Source organism: Nilaparvata lugens, chromosome 3, assembly GCF_014356525.2.
Source record: "Nilaparvata lugens isolate BPH chromosome 3, ASM1435652v1, whole genome shotgun sequence".
Lineage (NCBI taxonomy): Eukaryota > Metazoa > Arthropoda > Insecta > Hemiptera > Delphacidae > Nilaparvata > Nilaparvata lugens.
The window spans coordinates 71,941,804-71,966,738 of record NC_052506.1 but is presented as its reverse complement, the minus strand read 5'-3'; the positions used below and the strand labels follow the sequence as shown (position 1 = coordinate 71,966,738).

Here is a 24,935-nt window from a genome sequence, read left to right as displayed (position 1 = left end):
TATATGTTTTATTATATGCACGAGTAAATTAATTAAATTGAGTGTAAATGCAATGCTATGTATGTTGCTTCTGCAAGTCCATTTTATACAGCCCAATTATGATGAAACCCTAGTTTAAAAAAATAAATTATAACATGTTGTATTTTGTCATAACTGAGAGTAACCAGTTGCATGCGCATCAAAGATGAATAACTACTGGAATTATTGAGATTATGAAAATGCTAGATCATTGGTACCGACCAACTCTACTATTGAGAAGGAATGTCTAATTGAGATGTTCAGAATAATTCCAACGTTTTTGAATGATATTGTGAAATTATTATGAGCGATGATAGCTAGAGTGCATTTGAACCAGTCTTGTTTCCTGCGATGGGTAGAACAGCATAAGAGTATCAATCAGGAAAAGAAGAGGCTCAGTGCAGACTACAGAGTGAGTTGTGTTTTCACCTAGCGAGCAGGTGTCAGACTATCTCAATTTCCAATTACAGAGACAGGAAAGTCGAGACTTGTTCCACACCTTGAACACTATACTCACTGTAATCTATGCTACACTTGTGTTATAATTGGCAAATCATGATCATGATAGTGATGTGAGATTGTAGTAATCAGTTAAAAAACTTGATGTTTCAAATTTAATATAATGTTTCAGACTACTCAAATTTGATGTAACATTTCCACATTAGTTTTCTATCGATGTTGAATGAGAAACTTAACTAATGCCTTGAATTAAAATACTTACCATTGATTTTTTGAACTTATATTGTTGTCGATGTAGCTTTTCAAATAATGAGATTGATATGAAATCAGTCTAAAACTAGTCTCAATAATATTGAGTTTATCAATAAAATACATCTCATTCAGGTTACAATAGGCTCACTTGATCTGGAAAAACCCTCTGGTGATTCAGCTACTATACAGTGGATCACTATAATCAATTTGGTAATGTATTATATTCACCCAGTATTTTCCAAATCATTCCTTGAGAGTTTTCTCATATAAAATACTATCGATTTGATTAATGCTTCCCACGAACAAGCGAATCGTTGAAAAAATGATAATCTGCAATAAAAAATGAGATCTTGTAATATTTAGAAGCTTTCTCAACTGTAAAGATGGCTCATAGAATTGATGGCCAACTGAATGATGGCTCATTCAGGATGGGCACAGCTTCGAGTTTTGTCTTGTTATGGTACATTATGCAAATGATTACCTTAATAGATTCTGTTAATTTATTTTTAAAAGAAAGTTACTCAATTCAGAATATTGATCATAGCAAAGAGAAAATAATTATCACTGTGATACCATCGAACTATTTTTTAAATTTACTTTGGAGCTGTAGGCTTACAGGCTTTTTCAAATCATTCCAGGAAACATTTTCTAATTTTTGCCTCGGAATCGTTGAATAATTTCAGCATAATTGGTATTCTTGAAAATGTTTTGATTTATTTGTCATTTGAAAGGTTATTGATTAATTGATTTAAACAAAGGAATTTACTTCTATTTAATTTTATCAACGTATTTTTCAAAAACTAACCAAAATGGAATAAAAAATAAATCTCTTTTTTCTATCAAAAAGAACGACTTGCAGTCTAATTTCTACAATAAATGACTTTATTCACTCACTGGACGAAGGTTGATGACAACCAAGAAGATGAGAAAAATTTGACTGCTAGTCGTTCTTTTTGATAGCAAAAAAGTGATTTAATAATAAGCAGTTCGTGATGGAAAACAACATTGAAGAAAAAATATATCTTCTTACACAATTAAAACAATATAAAAACATGAATAGAAGTACCCTTTTCATTTAAAACATTTTAAAACCTTAAAAAATTTTAACAACTAGTTTCGGCCTACTTTAGCCATATTCAAGTGTAAATGCCTACACAATTATCTATTTATTTATTCGTGGACAGAATCACAAATCATATGAATATGATTAGGAAGGAACAACAGGCTTGGCCCAAATCTATTCCATTCCCAAATTTTGATAAATTAATATAATGTCCAAAAATAGGTTATTTTTCTACTGTAAAACGTTCAAGTTCAATTTTCAATGTTCAATTATCATTATATTATTGTGATTTCATTACATCATTCGCAAGCAATGTGTAGTTCATTATCATTATTTACATGCTAATGATAACTGGGTTGACTGTATATCGCGAAACATTGATTGCTGTACCGATTTTTTGAACGGACCGCTTGTAATTTGCATTCTCATAATCTAATTTATCTTTCTATCAGGTCAGACAATAAATCTCTTGGTTGACAATGGAAATTGAGATATTATGGGACTTTCTCAAGAGGTCAAGTCACGGCGAAGGGTAACTCCCACTTTTCCTTTCTCTCTGCCTATTGTTACGTACAAGATAATAAGAGCTCAATAGGTGAGCTAGACTGGTGTGACGTCACAGTGGATCATAATTATCTCAATCTGTGCTCATCGACAACATGTGATGTCAGCTACTTCCATTCAATCAGGTGAGAGTAGGTGGCTATGATTTCAGTTCATTATCATGTGCAGAGAATAGAATTCTTATTCAAGGTGACTAGAGAATATCTAGTTTTTTACTTTCCTTGCCCTATTACCATAGGTAAGGAAAGTATTGCTTTCCGAAAAAAATTAAAATACCTCAATTTCTAAATTTCTATACGTTTCAAGGTCCCCTGAGTACAAAAAAGTGGTTTTTGGGTATTGGACTGTATGTGTGTGTGTGTGTGTGGTGTGTGTGTTGTGTGTGTGTGTGTGGTGTGTGTGTGTGTGTGTGTGTGGTGTGGTGTGTGTGTGTGGTGTGTGTGTGGTGTGGTGTGTGTGTGTGTGTGTGTGTGTGTGTGTGGTGGTGTGTGTGTGTGTGTATGTGTGTGTGTGTGTGTGTGTGGTGTGTGTGTGTGTGTGTGTGTGTGGTGTGTGTGTGTGTGTGTGTGTGTGTGTGTGGTGTGTGTGTGTGTGTGGTGTGTGTGTGTGGTGTGTGTGTGGTGTGTGGGTGTGTGTGTGTGTGTGTGTGTGTGTGTGTGTGTGTGTGTGTGTGTGTGTGTGGTTGTGTGTGTGTGTGTGTGTGTGTGGTGTGTGTGTGTGGGTGTGTGTGTGTGTGTGTGTGTGTGTGTGCGCGTGCGTGTGTGTGTGTGTGTGTGTGTGTGTGTGTGTGTGTGTGTGTGTGTGTGTGTGGTGTGTGTGTGTGTGTGTGGTGTGTGTGTGTGTGTGTGTGTGTGTGTGTGTGTGTGTGTGTGTGTGTGTGTGTGTGTGTGTGTGTGGTGTGTGTGGTGTGTGTGTGTGTGTGTGTGTGTGTGTGTGTGTGTGTGTGTGTGTGGTGTGTGTGTGTGTGTGGGTATGAGTGTATGTATGTTCTGTGTACACGATATCTCATCTCCCAATTAACGGAATGACTTGAAATATGGAACTAAAGGTCCTTCCCCTATAAGGGGACGGATAAACTACCAGTCTATCAGACACGAACAATTTGGATCAAATGCAATTCAAGATAGCGGCTAAAATGGCAAAAATTTTGTCAAAAACATGGTTTTTGGCGATTTTCTCGAAAACGGCTCCAACGATTTTGATCAAATTTATACCTTAAATAGTCATTGATAAGCTCTATCAACTGCCGCAAGTCCCATATCTGTACAAATTTCAGAGCTCCGTCCCATCTATGCAAAGTTTGATTTTAGATACCTAATTATTAGGCTTCATATACAAATTAAACAAAAATTTCCAGTGAAAAAGATTGAGCATGGAAATCTCTACAATTAATGTTCAATAACATTTCCACCTAAAATTGAAAGAAATAAGCTCGAAATTCGAGAAAATGTGATTATTCAATTCAAACTGTTGGCAACTGTTGATTCTATTAAATCATTCACCATGAAGAGATAACAGACTTCGTGTGTCTTCAGCGTTATTGTCCTGTCACCAGCTGGTTCAGATCTTTGAATAGTAGACTTGAGATGCGCGTGAACACTAGCGTCAGGTGATCAATTTTCATAACGGCAAGGAAAGTTGTGTGAGTGCGCCACACCAGATTTTTCTCTTATCCAGCCTCATCTTTCTTTAGGTACTAAAAATTAATAAGTTTTAGGAAGAAGATTATTATATTGGTATCTTCTTGAGCCACCTCTCAGTTTCTCAACCTCTTCCAACCATTAACAATACTTCTTTATGCTATCATCATTCAAGCTCATATTTTACAGTATTTGAAAATGATGCTTGTTACTGTAATTCTATAAATTCTATACATTCATTCAAATGAAATAAAACTCACATAATATCGTGTGCTTTCATTCAAATCATTCTACTTGGGAACCATTTGGTTATGAGGCGTGGTAGAACGTGTAACCTTTTATAAGTTGTTGAACATGTTGATACTGCATTTAACAATATTTTTCTTGCCATACTCATGAATATAACTCCTCTTTTTCGGATGTCTTGCACTTCCTCTTAGTAGAACAATAAGTGATAAACATAAGTAGAGAAGACATAACCTATTTTCCCGACTATTTTAATGAATCAAAATTCGGGGGAGGAACAGTTTTAGGCTATGCATGTTGTGCCTCCACCAAATTAATTTGAAAAATAATTGTGGATCATGGAATCAATGACGCATAAATGTTGAATCCCTCATATCTCATACCATGACTACCAAAATCAAACTTACAAGCTTAGTTCAATGTTTGATTTGTATCAATAAGTTTCTATTGCTCCTAATCCAGTACTCTATTCATTCCATCAACAGTCACATTGCAATGATCTGAGGCGCAAGGCGTTGTCCCTCTAGATAGGCCTATATGCGATGTGACGACATGGTCAACTTCATCAACAATAATCTATTGAGTAACGCGTCTGCGACAATCGACACTCTAGTTTAGTTTCGATCGTAAAATTTGCATCGAAGTTGATAATGTGTGTTGAATCTTGATACATGTGTGAGAAAAGAAATGAGACTGATTTAATACTAACCAAAGTTTCCATTATTTCCAAACAACAATGTTATCATCTTCAAAGCCATGAATATCTTCTCCCTTGGACAGCTATAAATCGGCCGAACTATCGTTCTTAGTCTTGGTAGCAGCACTGGAAGTCTTCAATTGGTATGGCTTTTAACTGGTCGGTTGCAGTCTTTTGAATGTTGATTCATAAAAAATAAAACGTTTCGGTTCAATAAAATGTTTCTTCAATGGCATTTTTTCAGAGGATCATCGTGAGTTCTGATTAAGGTTAAATAAACGATGATTAAAAAAAAAACGGGAAAAGAAAAAGGTACCGGCATATACTCTGTACAAATCAACTTCATACTTGGGAGGGACATGCGCAGAAGAGAAGGCATACAGAGGTAGGGATACAACGGCTGCGAAGTTGCCGTTCTAACCCGGCCAGCATTCATCTAATTTCTCATGAATATTCAAGCGATCATGTTAAACTTACGGAGTTTCCTGTCTGGAATCCTTCAGTCGACTGACTCTAATCGACAAATTGGCAACTGCTACCTATGACTATCCATCACTGTAATTGGCTGATCTCCCTCCATTTCTCTGCGCCGCATATTCCTCCAAGACTGAAGTTAATTTGTATGGAGTATAATTCAAAAATTAAATAGAAATATGTCCTTAAAGAACGTCATTTTGGAAAAATAGAACATTTAAGACTGTGAAAGTTGAAAGTCACACCAATTGAAGACTTCCAGCTCTGCTACCAAGAGTGAGAACAACAACTCCGCCAATGTATAGGCCTAGCTGCCCAAGGGTTCTACTTCGCAGATTAAAGGGGATAACATTGTTGTTTGAAAATGATGAAAACTTTGGTTGGTATGAAATCAGTCTCAGTACGTTTCTCAAACACCTCGTATGTTGAACATCGCGTATCGTATTGCACCAGAGAGAATCGAGCCTAAGTCTTTTCTCATAAATAATTGAAAGAAATATTTGAATAATGCACCGTTTTTCGAAAATAATAAAATTTTTTATAGGCTTCTCTAGCTAACCTCATCAATAACCTCATTATCATGAATGTCCTTCCTTCTCAATGCTCGTCTTGCTCATGATAAATTTCTAGTTATTGTGAACTCTCCAACTAATGCATTGCATTACTTGAGAAAGGTGTCAGTTGTAGTTTAGCGGGGATTGTGTCTGGATTGAGTTTGAAACCACAGTGGGCAGCAATAATTCTTGAAGGTTCAAAATAATTCCACATTCTCCTCGAGTCCGATGTGCAAAGACTGGTTTCAGAGCGATTGAACGAATGAATGAAGCATTTCAAATCTGTTTCTTACGGTATGGTAACGTATAATTAAAGTTAATAAGTCAAAAAGATTGCATCAGGGAATAATTTGCCTGTGTTGCTCACCACCAAAATTTGAACGTTGCTTGGTATTCATTGCCAGTTTGACTGACATATGGAATGAAATTTTCATACATCAAAAATATTTTGGAGATAATTTTCACGTTACTGATTGTTTATCCAGTTGATTACATCAGGATCGTTGCCGTTTATCGTATTAGTCGATACCCATCTAAGGATTTTAAAAAGTTGTTTCCAGACAACTATCACCCCATTAGAAGAGATTAGGAAAATGTGTTTTATTTGTACAGGCTCGGTTGAATAATCTCTTCAACGGTCTTATGATCAGGGGTTATTTACATACGCGATAACCATTAAAACCAATCTAGTGCATTTCTGTGGTAATGATGGTTTTGATTGGGTGATTTTTTCGTTAGATCTTCAGAAATGCTTCATAAGAATCTGGAAAATAGAAAGCTCATATCACAATATTGAAATAACATGCCATATATTTTATGTAAATGGTTAATTAATTAATTTAATGGTTTAGAATATTAAGATTGTTTTTTGGTCCTTCAAAATGATTTCATTAATATGTGAATATTCCCATTTTTATTTATTTATTTATTAGATTAGAGAAATCAATACAGGGATCGGAAAAGAAAAAAACAGGCTATTGCCCAAAACTTCTTCAATGTCCTAATTTAGTTTTAAATTGTCCAAATATTATACATAGGTTATCTCCATTCCAATTTCTACACCAAATCACAATTTGAAAATATGAATTAGAATAAAACAAACAATTTAAAATGTTGATAGAATTATAATCTAATAAAACTTTCTTAAAAACATGAAGCAAACTTTAAATTCACAAAATAAAGAATAAAAATAATAATGATGATAATGATATAATAATGTGAAATATTTCCTCTATGTTTGGTTTTTAAGCATTTATATTCAAAAATCTTCTTTGTGAAAATAATTAATGACTGAAAATTTTTTGAAGTGAACAACTACAAGACTTAACCTATTTCGGACTATATGTAACCTTATCTGAATTTGGGAGAGGAATAGCACAATTCTTTCTTATTTTTTTGCCCTATCATTTTGATGATGTATTTATTGTATGAATCAATAAATATAAGAATAAATTACAAGCTATATTTCAATATTAACTTTGATGCTAAACTAATTTACTAATTTTATACACTTTAAAATAAAGTAAGAATTCTCTCAGTTGAGAATTAATTTTTAACCCAATCCTTCAGATTATTGCTTCTACAGGCAATAGCATGTGATCTATTCAAATATGGCGCCGAAAATTAATAGATCGAGTTAAATGAAAAAAAAAATATTTTTCGAGATGTTCATAATAATTATTATTAACTCCTATAGAATTTTTGTCTTTTGTGATTTCATACATCATGTTTTTTACTGAATTTGAAACGTCTAAAAAGCTTTGAAAGATAAAGAGAGAAATGGAATTATATCTTATTTTGAGCTCTACTGGAACTCTCAGAATTTTCTCTTCTCATCTGTATGAATAATATTTTCAGAGAAAGTCTAAACTTGCTGCAGAAATATATGTAATCTGATCATTGCATCTGCAAAAATTTGGCAGACCAAATTAGTGTCATCAACTAGATGAAAATTTCTGTTGAAAAACCTGTCTCATGAAGTACCTATTTCTGCTTCTTTCAAATATAGTCGGATTCTCAAGGTAGCTAAGTAAATGTCTCTTTGCCTCTGATATCTTCCTGCTTCTCAACTTTTTCTCGTATCTGTTGGATAATCTCTCTTAATTTTGTCGAGAAATCTTATCAATTTTCTACATAATCATCACTTGGTCGGAATGACATATGCCTGAAGATTCTCAGTATATGTTAATCATAATATTGTCGGCCAACACTTTTTCAAAATAGTTCTTCTGGTGCAAAATCAAATTTGTTTTGAGAGATGATGATCACAGGGGAATCAACAAAAAATCACTTTAACTCATGTAATACTTCTCCTTGTAGTAGTAGGTACATAAACCTTTTTTCCAACTCATTTCAAGCATACTTTTCAAATAAAATTATGAAATGAGGTAAATTCTGAATACTAGTTGTTTTCTTCAATTCTTCAATTTATAGCGTAAGGCTTCCTGATTGTGCAGGTTTTTGTTAGTCTATTAAATTCATGTATCTGTTGTGCTAAATATTGTTGGCAAGTTTTTTTTCAAAAGTCCTTCCGCTTTAAACTTGATGAATATTGTTCGAAGCTCCATTAAATTCTTCTGACTTTTTTCAAGTTACAATGGTATGGGATGTCTCCTGCCCAACATTTGAAATATTTAAAACCAGGGGCATCTCATGGTGTGGTACCTGTTACCTGTAGCAAGCTGTTTCATGTATAGCCAATACTGTTTCTAACCGCGCCAAACTCTCCGCGATAAAAGTTTCATAGTTCGTTACCAGAGTGCAGCACGAATCGAGTTTGCAAGCGGTCACTTTCACTATCCTTTCTCCTCCAACATTTCCTCTACTAGTCCTTTGATGTTCATTCCTTCCACTACATTCATGGCATGTCGATGCTTTTCAAGTATTTTTCATTTTCATCAGCCCTCATGCATTCATCATTCTCTAATTCATATGCAAGGTTATTTTCACTCTAAATTAGCTTTTATCTCACAAAAATAATAGAATCTTAAACACTGTAAAAATGCACTTTCATTCTTCTCAAATACTATTCTGGAGGAGCCATTGAATTGAACTCTTTACAAGAAGAATGCATTGTGGATGACAACCACTTATATTCAAATTTTCATACTATAATTTCCATCTACATATATATATAGGATTCGAATTCATTTATGATCAAACAGACAATATTATTTTGTGGCTAACATTGTTTTTCCTGATGTCTTATAGCCCAGCCAATAAAGACATTGATGCGCAGAAAATTAGGGAGAAGCTGAATTTTTACAGGTTATACATAGTACATAGCCTGGAACCGAAGAGTTCCCATTGTTACACTGCTTGCTTATCTATTGTTAAAAAAGTTATTTCCATATAAAGCTAGAAAATTAGTAAATTCTCACCTCATAATTTTATATTTTGTCTAATAAGAGTTAAGCTTCCGTTTATCCAGAATAATATTCCGTATTGAAGTTATAGCTCGTCTCAAGACCTTAAAAATGATGTTGACAAGTCAAACATTTTCCATGTCCTATAATCTTAATTGTCCTGCACAATGTACGTTTTTGCGCTAGATGCTCATTCAAGTAATACTACCACTAACAGGTGTTTTCGGGAAAACTATAATTAAAGTGTTTTTGTGTTCTTAATGGCATCCCTTGATGATAGAACATTGATTTTGGTCCGGAATGGGGATCAGGATTCTTCCTTCCATGTGCTTTAAGTTAAATTACGAATAAAAAATAGTTTCAAAAATGGTTAGGTAGATTTAAAGAAGCCGAAGATGCCAAGAGATGTGTATCCTCTCTCCAAGGTTAGTCTCCACTTACAAGAGATTAATGCAAGAAAAATACAAGTAATTAGTACTGAATTTTAAGAAATTTTATCCTCTATAATCCTTGTAGTCTTAAATTTGACTTCATTCACTCCGTTTGATTGAAAAATGGCTTGAACTCTGGAGAGAGAATACATTTCTTGGAATCTTAAGCTTCTTTAAACTTACCTAATCAATTTCAAATTTATTCATCCTTAATTCAATATAATGCACATGAAAGGAAGCATCTTGGTCCACAATTTTAGACCAAATTCAATTCTCTATCTTCAAGGGCTTCCGAGATAGATGCCATTAAGAACAGAAAAAACACACTTAATCATAGTTTTCCCGAAAACTCTTGGGTAAGTTTGAAAAATACTTTTTAACTGCCTCTTTTCCAGATGGCTATCTATAATTCATGTGACTTTTTCCAAATTTCCAAAAAACTCCACAATATTGAATTACAATGCGTTACAATATGATCATTACTTAATTACTCCTAGGGCCATCTATAAGCAAGTTGATGTTTGGCCGCACTAACAAACTGTCACCAAGTAGTTCGCTTCTCATCATCTTTTCTGTCGCTCCAAGGCTCTCTCTCTTTGTCAGTCTTAACCTGTTGCCACCATCTCTGTCTGGGTCTCCCACGGGATCTTCTTCCTGGAGGGCTGAAACTTTTTTCAGATTGGACTCTTCTCCTCTTATGATTAGGTGACCGTCCCATTGTAATCTCCTATATTTCATTTTGCTTATAATGTCTGGGTTATTGTAGAGATCTCTTATATCCTTATTTTCTCTCCTCCTCCATTCTCCTTGCTCGTACGTGGGCTAATCTATCTTTCGCAGCGCTTCATTTTCACACATTGTGAGATTTTTCTTCTTTCTTGGTTATTTCTCAAGTTTCAGACCCATAGATTAGTACTGGACTTATACTTGTTTTGTATAGTCTGAGATTTGTTTTGTGATTATGTGCATTAGATAATATTTATATCACAAACGCAACGGTTTGAATATGTGATACTATTGAACAAAAATATAGATAATATATAGAAACCCTCGTGATATATACATTACTTCGTGAAATGAGTGACAGCTCCAAACTACTAACATTTTTCAAATACTTATAATATATTCCCGATGTCAAAGTTGTGGTCTCCGCCTAGGTCTCGTTTTTATGTTTTTTTTTTTTTAATATTTACTATCTCTTTCTTTGATTAATCCGCTTTATTAGCTCGCGTCTGCCATTTCAATACAATCAATGACTGCCTTCTTAAGGTGCGTACAGATATACGCGCCGCGAACATGAGCAATTCACTTTTAATCAGCTGATTATATCTGTATTTTTATACAAACGGTAAATACAGATATAAAAAGCTTGGCTTCAGCTGATTAAAAGTGAATTGCTTGTTCATGTTCGCGGCGCGTAAATCTGTAAGCACCTATATATTCAACTCAACGGCGTCACTTCTGAGCCTTGAACTCTTCTGTTTCATTTATGAGACTCAGGCCCGGTTGCACAAAAGCCGGTTAAATTTTAACCGTGATTAACTTCACGAGAACCAATCAGGGAAGCCGTCTTTTCTAAAAGGTCTTCTCAGATTGGTTCTTGTGAAACTAATCACGGTTAAAATTTAACCGACTTTTGTTCAACGGGCACTCATCTTTCTGATTCTTTTGTGGCAGAAACACTGTCACTAAAAATTCTGTTTGCATCTTTCTTGTACATAGTGGTATTGCAATGAGAATATTTCCGAATTTGAGATATCTAAATAATTGGAACTATATTAGTCTTTTATAGCAGAAACCCTCTTATTGTCTTCCATAAATTAATAAAATCTAGATTCATCTTTCAATCTTTCCTACAAAAAAATCCTAATTGACACCTATGCTGGTACGTTGAGGACTTTGGAGCTCTACTTATGCTCTAAGTCTTCTGGATTGGCCGTTTTTTTATGTATCCATAATGCGATGAATCATTGCATTTATTAGAGGGTCTATAAAAAGGAGTAAATCCACTGGGTGTGCACTTAATACAGTCAATCCAAAAAACGTGAAGACTACTTTACCATCATCAGTGCTTTAAGGTTTTAAACTTTTGCCGGCCGAGTTAGTCTATTGCTCTGGAGCGTTACAAACTTCAGTTACTTAGCGTTATTCTTGGGTTCAAATCTCGCCGGTGGCATGGACGTTTGTTCATCTCAACACATCATCAATGTAAGGAACTGGCAACTCAAAGCTAAATAAAAATCTGACTCTTTAAATTTAACTTTTCTTTACTCAATGCTTAGTCATCACTAACTGATCAAAAACAAGATAACAAACTTTTCTTTTAATTACCCACGCACAAGTAAAAAGCTTATGTGGGCATCATCCGCATGTCCCCAACATTCTAAGGGCAGTAATTTAAAAACCCCTCAATTTTTTATGGACATTCTACATAAGATTGATATTATTTAAGGTTCATAAAATGTTAAGAATAATTGCTATGAACATGTTTTAAACATGAACCAGTTATTGGGTGCAAGCATTATTTATTGCTGTATGTTGTATGTAGACGGCTGAGTACAAGAAATACATCAACTATCTTAATACTTATGCGCCACGAACACACATCAGCTGATGCTATTCTTATTAGCCTATATCTATAATGTGTACAAACAAAATATACAGACATAATAAGCTTAGCATCAGCTGATGAAAAGTGAAATGCGCGTGTTCGTGACGCAAACGTCTGTACGCATCTCATAGCAAGTTAGCAATATAAGTGCAGTGTGATGATTGTTTGATAGTACTGCTATTCTCGTTCTCCCTCAAACGTTCTCTCTCACTCTCTTCATTTTGGAGAAAGAGCTTTATTCTTCCTTTCGGAGCGATACTACCAGTGCACTCTGTGTGGTATTGGCCGAACTATTATCATCCAGCTTCCTTGTGTACTCACGAGAGTATTCATCAATTTACTATACTAACTTTTCATAGTTCAGTACCATCGTTGAGAATGACTTTGTTTCCCACTTCCACTAGTGTAGAAAGTCTCCTTCTTGTTAGCTTCAGGCCAAACTAGAGTATTCATCTAAAAATTGAAAACTCTTTCTTTCCCAGCAATATTCTTCTATCTCATCTACTTCTTTTAATGGGTACGATAATTTAGTAAACCAATTATTTGAAAAAAGTTCTATGAGGCTATAGCTTTCTTTTAAATTTCCTTTTCTTAGAACTAATAATTATTGTATTGTCAATTTAATATAATATACTTCTCAGTGAAATTATCTTTCCTTTGCAATGTAGTCTTGTATGAAATTGACTCAATCACTAAATGGATTGGACGGAAAGTGATTTCCAATTCCATTTTATTTGAAATATCAATCAATATTATTTGTAGGAATATTATAAGAAACCTTTAATTGTTTTAGATTTCTCTTTAAAGTGCTTCCGCTTTTTTAAGCTTTGCACAAATGATCAAGAAACTGTGTCTTATGAAAAGTTTGAATAACTAAAACCTTCATGAAATCTATGCCTAATTGTGATATTCCCTGGCCGATTGTAAAAGCTGTTTTATATTATATAATTTGTTTTGTAATCTAAATAGTTAACATACCATGTGCTCTCTCAGAATCTAGAAATTTATTGTTTTAAATTATTGAAAAATAACAAATATACTTTTGTTATTGCCAATACTGTATAAGATTTTTTTTTATTTCATTGCTGCATGTGTTTGAATAGTTATTACTTGCATTCAATGGACCAGTGTTCCGGACCAAGTGCTCCACATCTAGTGCAAACAATCGGTTATTTAATAAATAACCAAACTAAAATGTTAATTTTTTCCCAACATTACTGATATGAGTGTAAAATGTCTTTCAATTCCTCAAAATTTGAAGATTACCTTCAGGTTGTTGAAAAATAATTATATAAACATCTTGGAAAAATGTAAACATGAATTAATTAATAAATGTACTTTGCTCAGATTTGGAATTAGTTGATGACCGTTTTAATGCAGTCTTATCAAGCTAGTAGTATAGAGTAAAGATACTGTTAATAATAATTATCATTACTTGTTACTTGTATTATTTGTTTCTGCTAGTAGCTTCTATTAACAGTTGATTTGATCTGGCCTTTTCTCAGTCAAATAGGGGATAGTTTATAATATAGCCTACTTGACGAAACAGAATCATAATATATGAAACAGAATCATATTACACACATATCATTCTATAAATTTAAATTAGAGAATTGTTCTACAAGCAAAGGAAAGCGGTTGGCTCCGTGGTCACACCGACGGACTAGCCATACTAAGTTATCGCTCAGATAAATTGAAAAACATAGGCCTACTACACCCGTTGGACGGTTGACCACTTGGGGAGATGACTCCGCTAAATATAATTTATGAGTTTAAAAATTGACTCCCGGTGGTTGGGAATACACCTGAAGCTGTGGGTCCACTTATCATCATCATTCCCATTATTCATGCACAAACCTAGAGCTTATGTGGACATAATCCTCGGTAAAGAATCGAAATTACTTATTATGCTCATGATGAAACACATGTTACATGTGCTTCATTACATGTTACATCAGCTGATTATATCTGTATTTTTACAAAAATGGTAAGATACAGATATAAAAAGCTTGGCATCAGCTGATTAAAAGTGAATTGCTCATGTTTGCGGCGCGTAAATCTGTACGCACTTTAAGTTAGCGCTGATGCAATTTAATGTAGGTGGAGGGTGGAAATTACAGTTGAGTCGATGATCACGTTATTTGTGAAATTATGCAGGGTGTAGGATGAAGGAGAAGCCAACTTGAGGAAGAGAGCTGTAGTCAACTTTGAGAGTACAGTGGATCTAGAAATGTGTTGTGGAGGAGAAATGCATTCGTAAAACTTGTCGAAAAACAAAAAAGGGGCCTGATGTTGATAAATATGTCCGTCGGCGAAGTATAGGAACAAGCTTCACCGGACTACATCCTCTCATTGGGAGAGCAATGCTATTAAGTAAGTAGCTTGGAGCAACAGCTAAGTCAATCTGGACCATTCCCAAGTATAATTAGCGATAGGATCTTGCATAAAATAACCACCGCACTGCTACCTACTCGAAAGGTTGTCTCATTTTTAAGAGTGGATCGAAAGTGCGAAAACTAGTTGGATAATTTTAGCAGTTTACTGCAGGGTGAAGCATGTTGTGTTCAGGAAGGAGAGTGATCGAAAACCCACCGGATGTCGGGCTTGTTATACTAACTTGTACCTTCAATCACTTTCATTGCTTCAGATTAGTCAAGTTGGAGGAAGGAACCATTGAAACTGGTACCGGTATAAATAATAAAATATCTATCAATCAAGTGGAAGTTAATCATATTAAACACACACACTATAATTTCAATCCATTAACTGCTCTCTATTTATATTATCCGTTTATCTGTTCTTATCTGTCTGTTGTCAAACGCAATTTTTACTTTCCTTGCCCTATTACCCTAGGTAAGGAAAGTATTGCTTTCCGAAAAAAAATTAAGGTTCCCCAATTTCTAATTTCTATACGTTTCAAGGTCCACTGAGTACAAAAAAGTGGTTTTTGGGTATTGGACTGTATGTGTGTGTGTGTGTGGGTATGAGTGTATGTATGTCTGTGTACACGATATCTAATCTCCAAATTAACGGAATGACTTGAAATATGGAACTTAAGGTCCTTACACTATAAGGATCCGACACCAACAATTTCGATCAAATGCAATTCAAGATGGCGGCTGAAATGGCGAAAATATTGTCAATAATAGGGGTTTTCGCGATTTTCTCGAAAATGGCTCCAACGATTTTGATCAATTCCATACCTAAAATAGTCATTGATAAGCTACATCAACTGCCACAAGTCCCATATCTGTAAAAATTTCTGGAGCTCCGCCCCATTTATGCAAAGTGTGATTTTAGATTTACAATTATCAGGTCACAGATATAATTTAAACAAAAAAATTCGAGTGGAATAGATTGAGCATGAGAATCTCTACAATTAATGTTTAGTAACATTTTCACCTAAAATTGAAAATAAGCTTGAAATTTGAGAAAATGTGATTATTCAATTGCAAACTGTTGGCAACTGTTGATTCTATTAAATCATTCACTATGAAGAGATAACAGATCTCGTGTGTATCCAGCGTTATTGTCCTGTCACCAGCTGGCTCAGATCTTTAAATAGTAGACTTGAAATGCGCGGGAACACTAGCGTCAGGTGATCAATTTTCATAACGGCAAGGAAAGTTGTGTGAGTGCGTCACACCAGATTTTTCCAAGAACTAATCAAAGCTCCAGTCGAGAGACTGAGATGTAAGAAACAACAGTGAATAGCTAAAATATTGGTAACAAGAAAATAAATTTTGTTTTTAATCGACAAAACTGGAGAAACCTATTGCGATAAGGCAAAACTTTAGCATATTGTGGCATAAAATTTTCAAATTAATAATTTTAAGACATTCCAAGAACTAAATTTATTTTATTAAAGTATAAAATTCTTGGATCTTCCAAAACCTTTTTTTATTGTTTAATGGAAATCTCAGACCAATGAGAATTAAAACTAAAAAAGACATGGCTATTTACTATTCTTATTCAGTCATGTCTCAGTAAAATTTTCTAGTTGATAATTTTGAGACATTCCATTGATTAAATTCATGTTCTTGAACAATAAAATTCTTGGATCCTCCCAAAACATATTTTTATTGTTTAATAGAATAATTGTTCTGAGTACAGTTGTGGTAACTGAGAACACACGTTGCAATATTTTCTCAACTCACTTCATCCACACAAGGACATTGTTTTCCTTTACTCAATATCTATTGGCAGCAATCATGTCTGATGCAAATTGACTCTATTCAAGTTCCTCCATGTTGAAGTACTTGAGTTCAATATCTGGTGCGTTGGAGAAAGGAAGTTCTGTAACAATTAATGTTCATGCAAGAAAAAGTCATAGTTTTGTGGTTTGAAGTAGCTGGCCTGAATAATCAATCAGTTAGAACTTGGAAGTACAGTACTATGGTTTTCCTAAACTAAAACATTCAATATCGTATGAAATGTAGTGACTATTTCTATTTTGAATGGATCACATCTCACTTGCCTGCAATGAATGTGACGTACTAGAAACGATTGAGCTCTAATTTCATTAAATTAAATAATCATATATCTTTTATTTTGTTGAATTCATGGTGGAATCTTGATTTGAACTTCTCAAGTGTGTTAATTTTTCAAGTTCACGCAAACCTATGAACAAAATGATTAAAATCAGCCCAATCTGGAACAAAAAATATTTTATTCCATTCTGTATGATACAGTATGAAATGAATAATCACAATCATCTCTAATTCTGCATAAAGAAATTCTTTCGACTATTTGAAAAATGACGACGGTGATTTTCTTACCATGGTATATCTAAATCGAATCCACGTTGATTGTTGTATTGTATGTATGACAATCGTCAGTCTTGTCTTTAGCTATTATTAATTATCTATTATTAAGTGTATTATTACTTGATTAATTGAAATTAGGTCAAATATTTTACGTTTTTCCATCGTATTATATTTTTTGAGGATTGACTACTTGTCTATTGCGGAATTTGAGTGCCCAATATGTCCAAGTGTGAATAACTAATGACTAAATTATTATATTATGTATAATATCATTATATTATATATTATGTTGAAATTCGCATCCTTAATTTCCTTTACCTCAAATATCGACAAGTACAACCTCCCAAAAGGTATTCTATGTTGTCAATCACCCAAGCAATCACATAATTGAACTACATATGTCAACTATGCTAAACCCTCTCTCCTTTAGAAAAACTTTTTCTTGAATTAGAACGGAAACAATAACAGAAAAACTTAATTTTTTTCATTGAGAAATTTGCTGCACCAGGACATAATAATTATTGAATATGGTTTGTCCTACTGTTGTTGCGTGAAAGGATCCATTATAGTCAGCTACATCCTTTAAGGACATGCTACTTACCCACGTGTAATGCTCTTTTAATGATAGCGACAAATAATTTCACAAGTCAATTCAGACAGTAGTGAATCAGTCTTTGCTTAATGATCCACTCAGAAAAAGTTGACCATTTCTACCATGCTGTGATTGTTATGAAATTGATAAAGGTAGTGAAACTCTCATACTAATCATAATGTCCAGACTCCTTGATATCCATCCCAGTTTTCATTATTAAAAGAGTCAAGAAATTCAGCTACAGTGTGAAAATATTATAAGGGAAGGGCTTTGAAAAATAATGCCGAAGATAAGCCCAAAATTGGTAGTTCTCAGTGTTTGCCCGCGTTTTACAGCTTATTTCTGCGTTTAGGTATCTTCTTTAGATTCAGTATGTAAGTTTCAGCGGAGGTATGAAAATGTTGTATTAGAAGGACTTCGGAATAACGCCAAAGATACGACCAAAATTTAAAAATAAGAAATATATAAATGATGAGTTTTTCAGCGTCATTATTATCTCTAATTTAGAAGACCTAGACCAAAACACAATCATTATCAATAAATTTCATCATGATACTATTTGGGAAATCACTGCATATTCTATTAATTTTGATCAATATCAAAATATCGATTTTTGCTACCCTGAATGTCTATTGACTATATGAAAGAAGAAAGCAACAAGCAAGCTCAAATGAAAATGCAGCTGCTGGTCTCATTTTTCGAATTTTTCAGTATTCAGTATTTCCGTCCAGGGGACGCGCTCTGTATTTACGGATCATGCATGCGTAGCGAGCCTGCCGGCTAGTTTGAGATACAGTATCCATGAATTTGCTGTTTCTATTAATATCTCTTTGCAGTTCAATCTATATTTTCACATTCTCTGATGGAATTGGAACCTCACTGAACTCCTTTATCTCTTTACATTTTCTTCATAAATCAACTATTCGAAAAATAAATCTAAATGTTGAAAACCTACCTGTACCCCATGTTTGAACCCTACTCATAGTATGCTTTGACATGGCTCACTCAAATCTCTGGCCAACGTTTGTCATTCAATCAGTGATTACATCAATAGTGTATAGAATTTTTCTCAAAAGATATTGAATTCAACATTTTCATTTTCTATTCAGAATTGAGTACTTAAAGTGCATAATTATTCAACAAAATTACACCCTCACTCTAGCTCCTCTCTCTAAATCAGTCACCTTGTGTAAGTTCAGACCTTCAAATTGGAATGTATCAATTCATCCAATACCCAAGTATCTTCCTACGCCATAACTCAATTATGTAGTATCACATTAGAGAGAGGAGACCAATAGGAGTCAATGGATCTATTACGAATTTATTATAGACGGCTATTCATACAGAATTGTTGCATAATGGCAAAAAATCAAATGAAGAACCGCACAGAACAGGATTTGCAGATGCGGAAGTGTTTCCTGTTCATCTACTCTTTCGTCTCTCCTCTTTCTTTCTCTCTTTCTTCTCCTATCCTTCAACTCTTTTCCTCCATTCGTTTTGGCGCTATAACTGGTTGGTCGGCATTCTGAATACCAACTACGTGTATGCGGTACGATTTCTTCCTATCGTTTTCCGCAAATTATCATTTAAATATCAAGAGAGTTTGCGGTTAAACGCCTTAAGGTAGTTGAGAAAACATCTCACATTGCATTTCTGTAACATGATCCTGATATTATTTTTTTAATTGTAGAGTAATGCATCTTTTGAAATTGGTTAATGGCTTAATTGTGACATGATGCATGATAATACATCCCTAGTTAGTTCCTTGTAATATTTTTCAAGTTGAGTTGCTTGAACTCATGCATTCTTATAAAATATGAAGTAGTTCCTTCTCAATACATTTTCTTCACTGTGCTGTGTGCGCATGGATGTCAATTTCATAATCAAGAGATATATTTTCAAGTGTCTAATGAATTTTATGAATTCTTGAGAGAAAAATTCGAACAACTGTTTTTTCGAAATTCGAACTTTAAACCTGAAAAGACAAAACTCGAGCATGATGAATTATCTTGATAGCTTTCAGAAGTGTTTGATGTGAGTTTTCTATTCCATTTTTCTCCATGCTCATTTATTAGATACTCAAATATATTGAAATTGCAATTTTCAACTCCAAATCTTCGTCACCCTGATATATTTTCTAAAGAAAAATCCATTTTTCTCGCATTTTCACCTCCTTAACAATTCCTCTGAACGATCTTGGAACGGGAACTTTTATATGATTTTGAAAATATTATACTTTCCAAGTATGACATCTAAATTCTGCAATTAGTCTAGTCTATCAACATAAATCTAACTACTCTAATGAATCTATCAACATGGTTTATTAAGACTTGTGGTTTATTGAGACATCCCTGAAGAACAGTAAAACTCATTAAAACCAATAATTACAAACCAATCTTTTAAAGTGAACAAAACTGAAGCTCCTCTTGATTTTCGTTGTTGTATTTATTCACAGATTAATATTGAACTCTGCTACTTTTTGATTATCATTGTTAAGTATCAGTAGATTACAGGGTTTGATTTGAATAACTTCGAGAGTCACCCAGACAGTCATTAGACGATGAAGAAGCTGTGTCATTATTGTTACGCAAATAAAAGTGGTAGGTGTGTGTTGTGACTTATTGCATTTCTCTCTTAATCTCCTTTTGCCATGTCTCCCAACTTCTCTTACTTATCTCATTTATCACTTTCTCTTGTACGCTGTCCTTATTCATGTTGATGCATCCTAAACGATTGTAGGCCTTTAGTTAACGAACATTCATGTGTTGCAATAAAATTTCATGCTACAGATGCAACCTTTGCATTTTGTACTCATTTATTGTCATCATGATTGTCTACTTATTTCAAGTAGCTAACGGTGAATTAATTTCATCAAACTGCCAAATTGTTGGCACATAACTCGTAAATCACATGCGTCATTCACTTCATTGATTTACCTGTGTACAAATCTGAGTGCTGTTAAGCTGAACCATTTTATTACTTGTCACAATTTGTCATAATTATTTATGAGATATGACTTGGGAGTCCTCAACAGAGTCTTTCTAGTCCTTGTTGTGGTTTTCTATGATATATTGTTTGTTATGTAATAAATGTGTGTTAACAGATCCCACATTTGGCAATGCTCTTTCCGACAGAGTTTCTTTTTTAATTACAAAGAAAATATTGGATTTAAATGACATATTTGCGATTCTTTCAGACTTCTCAGGCCACATTAGACGGTCTTTTTCAGGCTATACTATGAATTATTACTGTGATATTTAATTTCCATGGAGTATTGATCAAATTTGTGACAAGGTGGTCTGTTATGAGCTTTTTAAACATGAGATTTTTGATAATAAAATATTTTTATATTTGCATTAATCATTTCGAGACCTAAGGTCTATTCCAAATGCATCAATAGAAGCTTTTTATGAAATTCCCAAACATTTTGAATAGAATATTGGAGAATCGCATTTGAATTTCATTAAATAATTCTTTATTTGATTATTCAAGCAAGAAAATTACATTTTCTTTTTTTTTCTTTACATGTTCAGATACAAAAATAGCTCATCATTCTGTTATTTTTCCTTTGTACTCATAATATTCCATTTATAGATTCTCTCAGGAATAACTTCAATTCAGTTATTCTTAAACTCTGACATTTGTTTCATTTCCTATCAACATTGTTGTTCAACTCCTTTGACAGGTTTACAATATCCATGTAAAAATGCAAAATATTTTCATCAATGATTGGTGTGTGAGAATGATCATTTTTCACGTTTATTCGGGTATTTTGGAACGAACTCCTTTAAAAATTTCTCCATGTATGAATTTTCTCAAATTTGGAATGTGACTCCAAATTTCCTGTTCTCATGAACCTAACTCTCCAAACGAATGGGCCCCTCTAAAAACGTTGCAACTGAAAAATTCCACAATGTAAAACCTCAGTGTAAAGACGTTGGTGGAATTGTTCTCTGCCTATTGGTGGCATCTGTGTTTGATGGTACGCACTATTATTTCATTCATGTATAGTGTAAACTATCAAACACAGATGTCACTGCTAGGTGGAAAATTATTCTACCAGCGTTTTTACACTGGAGCGTCACGTTGTGAAATTTTGTCAGTTGCAACGTTTTTAGAGGGACCCATTCTTGAGTCAGGGTTGCCCATCCCCCCTAAATACAGGAAAAATGTTTTCAATAGTCATGTGGTCTGCGTCCAAACCCCCTCCCTCCTTCTGTGTGCACCCCTGCTAGAATAGTCGCTCACAGTTTAGGGACAATAGTAAGGTAATTCCACCTTCAAGTTCTCAATATTCAATCACCGTTGCAATATTTTAATTTCGTATTTGGAATAAATTATCACCTGTAGTAATAATCATCATGGTAGTTTCTCAGACAAAAAAATGCAACCTAGTCTAAACCCAAAGTTATACAGTTTTTAAACAAAAAACTATAATGAATTTATTCTTAGGTTGTTTGAAAAATAGAAGGTTGTATGTAAGTGAAACCTACACTTGAGACTCCTACAGTAGTATATCTTGAGATGAAGTTTGCTGTAAAAATAACACACTTTCTTCCGCTGACATACCAAGGGACGCGTGATCTTCAGCCGTGAGCCGTGACCGTTCATAATGATTCTTATGACGATGATGATAATTGGTCATATAGTGAGCGTGACCTTATCAACATTCAGGTAACATAATATTTTGTAGAACACAAACTTGTTTTGTTGAAGATAAGGTGAAAGTTGGCATTGTTGTGTTCTTTCTTCCTTCTTGTTGAGGAGGCAGTATTCTAATATGGTGGCGTGCAACCATAATGTCATCCTTTTGTTGTTGGCCTCATAAAGAATCGAGAACGCATTGAAATTAAAGTCATTAGCAGGCAGCATCCACTGAGTGTATGAAGTGGATCGTGTCTCTTAAAACGATATCTTCATTTCCTTCTCCAATTATTGCTGCAGTCTCTCCAACAAATTCACTTTCCTTTCAAGTGCAAAGCTTTATGCACAAGTGCAATCATCATTATTTCATATATGGTTTCGTACATCTTGATTAGAAAACTCTATTCTTGTGTGCAATTATCAGTTTTCTACAGTTATGATTTCGTAACTTTATGAATCTGTTGTGTATAATATATTGTTACAAACCTGGGTACGGTACAAGCTATCGATTGACTGCTGGAGGATGGACGTAGTTATATTATGTCATCAGAACTTCTTCTAGATTTTGAGATTGCATTAGAATAGATATATTAACTATAATTTGAATTCAAGGTCCTCTATGATCCAAACATTTATAAGTAATCAATCAACAGACAATTGAATTAGCGAATGAGTTTTCGCACTTACATCGCATCGTAACCATGATCGATTTACCTCTAATGTTTAGAAAAAATGCTCATGTTATAGTTGAAAAGTAATAATAAATATTATTTTATTATTTGATGAAATATTCTAAGCATAATTCCATTTACAATGTTTTTTTTTTTAAATTCACCTATAATCTCTACAAAAATCGGCTCAGGATTGTGTGATTCTTCAATCTCAACATGGAAACTCTAAATCAATGTAATCAGACATGTGCTTAAAAGTGAAAGGCATCAACTCTCATATTTACTTGTTACAGTACTTGGTCTACGTGGCCTGAATCCTCAGAACTAGTTGAGCACTCAATTTGAAGATTTGGCTTACATTCCAATCCAACTGCCCCACTGAAAATATAATCAGAATAATAATTTTGTAGACATACGAGGAATCTGATTTTGATCTGCATCATTCTAGAAAAGTAAAGAATTCAAGTTGTGTTTCTGATCAATTTTTAAAGCTGGGAACATTTAAATTCTCAGAGTAATATCAATTCTGAGCTTAACTAGATTTCTAATGTGAATGTATTAGCCTATATAATAAACTAGCCGTCAGGCTCGCTTCGCTCACCATATCCGTCTAGCCAGGGGGCTCCGCCCCCTGTACCCCCGACTGGATCGTCCAGAAATGAGAACAGCGGGCTCGTTTCGCTCGCCTGCATTTTCCATTTGAGCATGCTTCAATCCATCAGAAAGTCAAAGTACTGAGAAAACGCAGAAAAGCTGATAAAAACGCTGATCTTGGGCGTATCTTTGGCGTTATTTGAAATTCCTTCTAAGACAACATTATTACACCCTAGCTTAGCTTCTGTACTAAATTTGAACAATTTCTGTTCATTTGTTCTCAATAAATCTGAGAAAAAGCAAAAAAAAACCGCTGTAAAAACGCTAATTTTTGGTGTATCTTTGACGTTATTGCAAATTCCTTCTAACACAACATTATTACACCCTAGCTGAGCTTCTGTACTAAATTTGAATATTTTCTGTTTATTTGTTCTCGATGAAGCTGAGAAAGCGCTAAAATACGCTGGAAAATGCAGATTTTGGGCGTATCTTTGGAAATTTTTCCAAATCCGTTCTTAGTGCGCCTCTAAAGGGCCAACTGAACATACCTACCAAATTTGAACGTTTTTGGTCCGGTAGATTTTTAGTTGTGCGAGTGAGTGAGTCAGTCAGTCAGTCAGTGAGTGAGTGCCATTTCGCTATTATATATATAGAGTTCAAAGTACCAATCATGACATATGATAAATTCAGCATTTATATAGCTATATTTTTGAAAATTCAACGATAAATGTTGATTGTAAATTAGATATAATGTACTGTTTTAGCAGATTCATTAAACTAAATAACTGTCATCTTCATAGCATTCGAACATTATCTATGAAAAACTGTGTAAAAGAAATGGCAGAGCATATTAATAAGAATACAGTGTTTAAGACTGCTGTATAGTTGGGGTAAAAATAATGAACTTCAGAGAATAAAGTTTCAAGTACATGCTATAGTCGGAAGGATTGTGACTTTGGATTGTACCGGACGATGGGTGATAGGACGGTTGACTTTGGTTGTTATCGTAGAAGCTATTCCTAAGTTCCAATAAGAATGAATGTTTTCTCAGATATTTTAATGTAGGAATCTTAACCTACGAGAGAATTTTAGCCTAGGGAATTTTAACCTAGGAGAGATTTTAACCTACTAGGAATTTTTACTGTATAATTCTTACTAGGAAGTATCATTATAGAGTTATGAGTTTATTGTCTGGGGTTGAATATTCAGCAGCGTAAGCTCCGCTTGCTAGAATAAACTCCAACTCATTATACATCAAATCTGACTTCAGAATAATTGAGATCTCCAAAAAAAA

The 24,935-nt window shown here is 34.1% G+C and overlaps 1 protein-coding gene across 1 annotated transcript in view; it reads left to right on the top strand.

The window, feature by feature from the left end:
* Positions 1-2,279: 2,279 nt before the first annotated feature.
* The window catches only part of LOC111044946, a 59,990-nt gene continuing 37,334 nt past the window's right edge, over positions 2,280-24,935 (top strand). The window contains exon 1 of the mRNA XM_039424459.1: positions 2,280-2,481. The gene's annotated coding sequence lies outside the window, so the exon portion shown is untranslated. The remainder of the gene's footprint in view (positions 2,482-24,935) is intronic.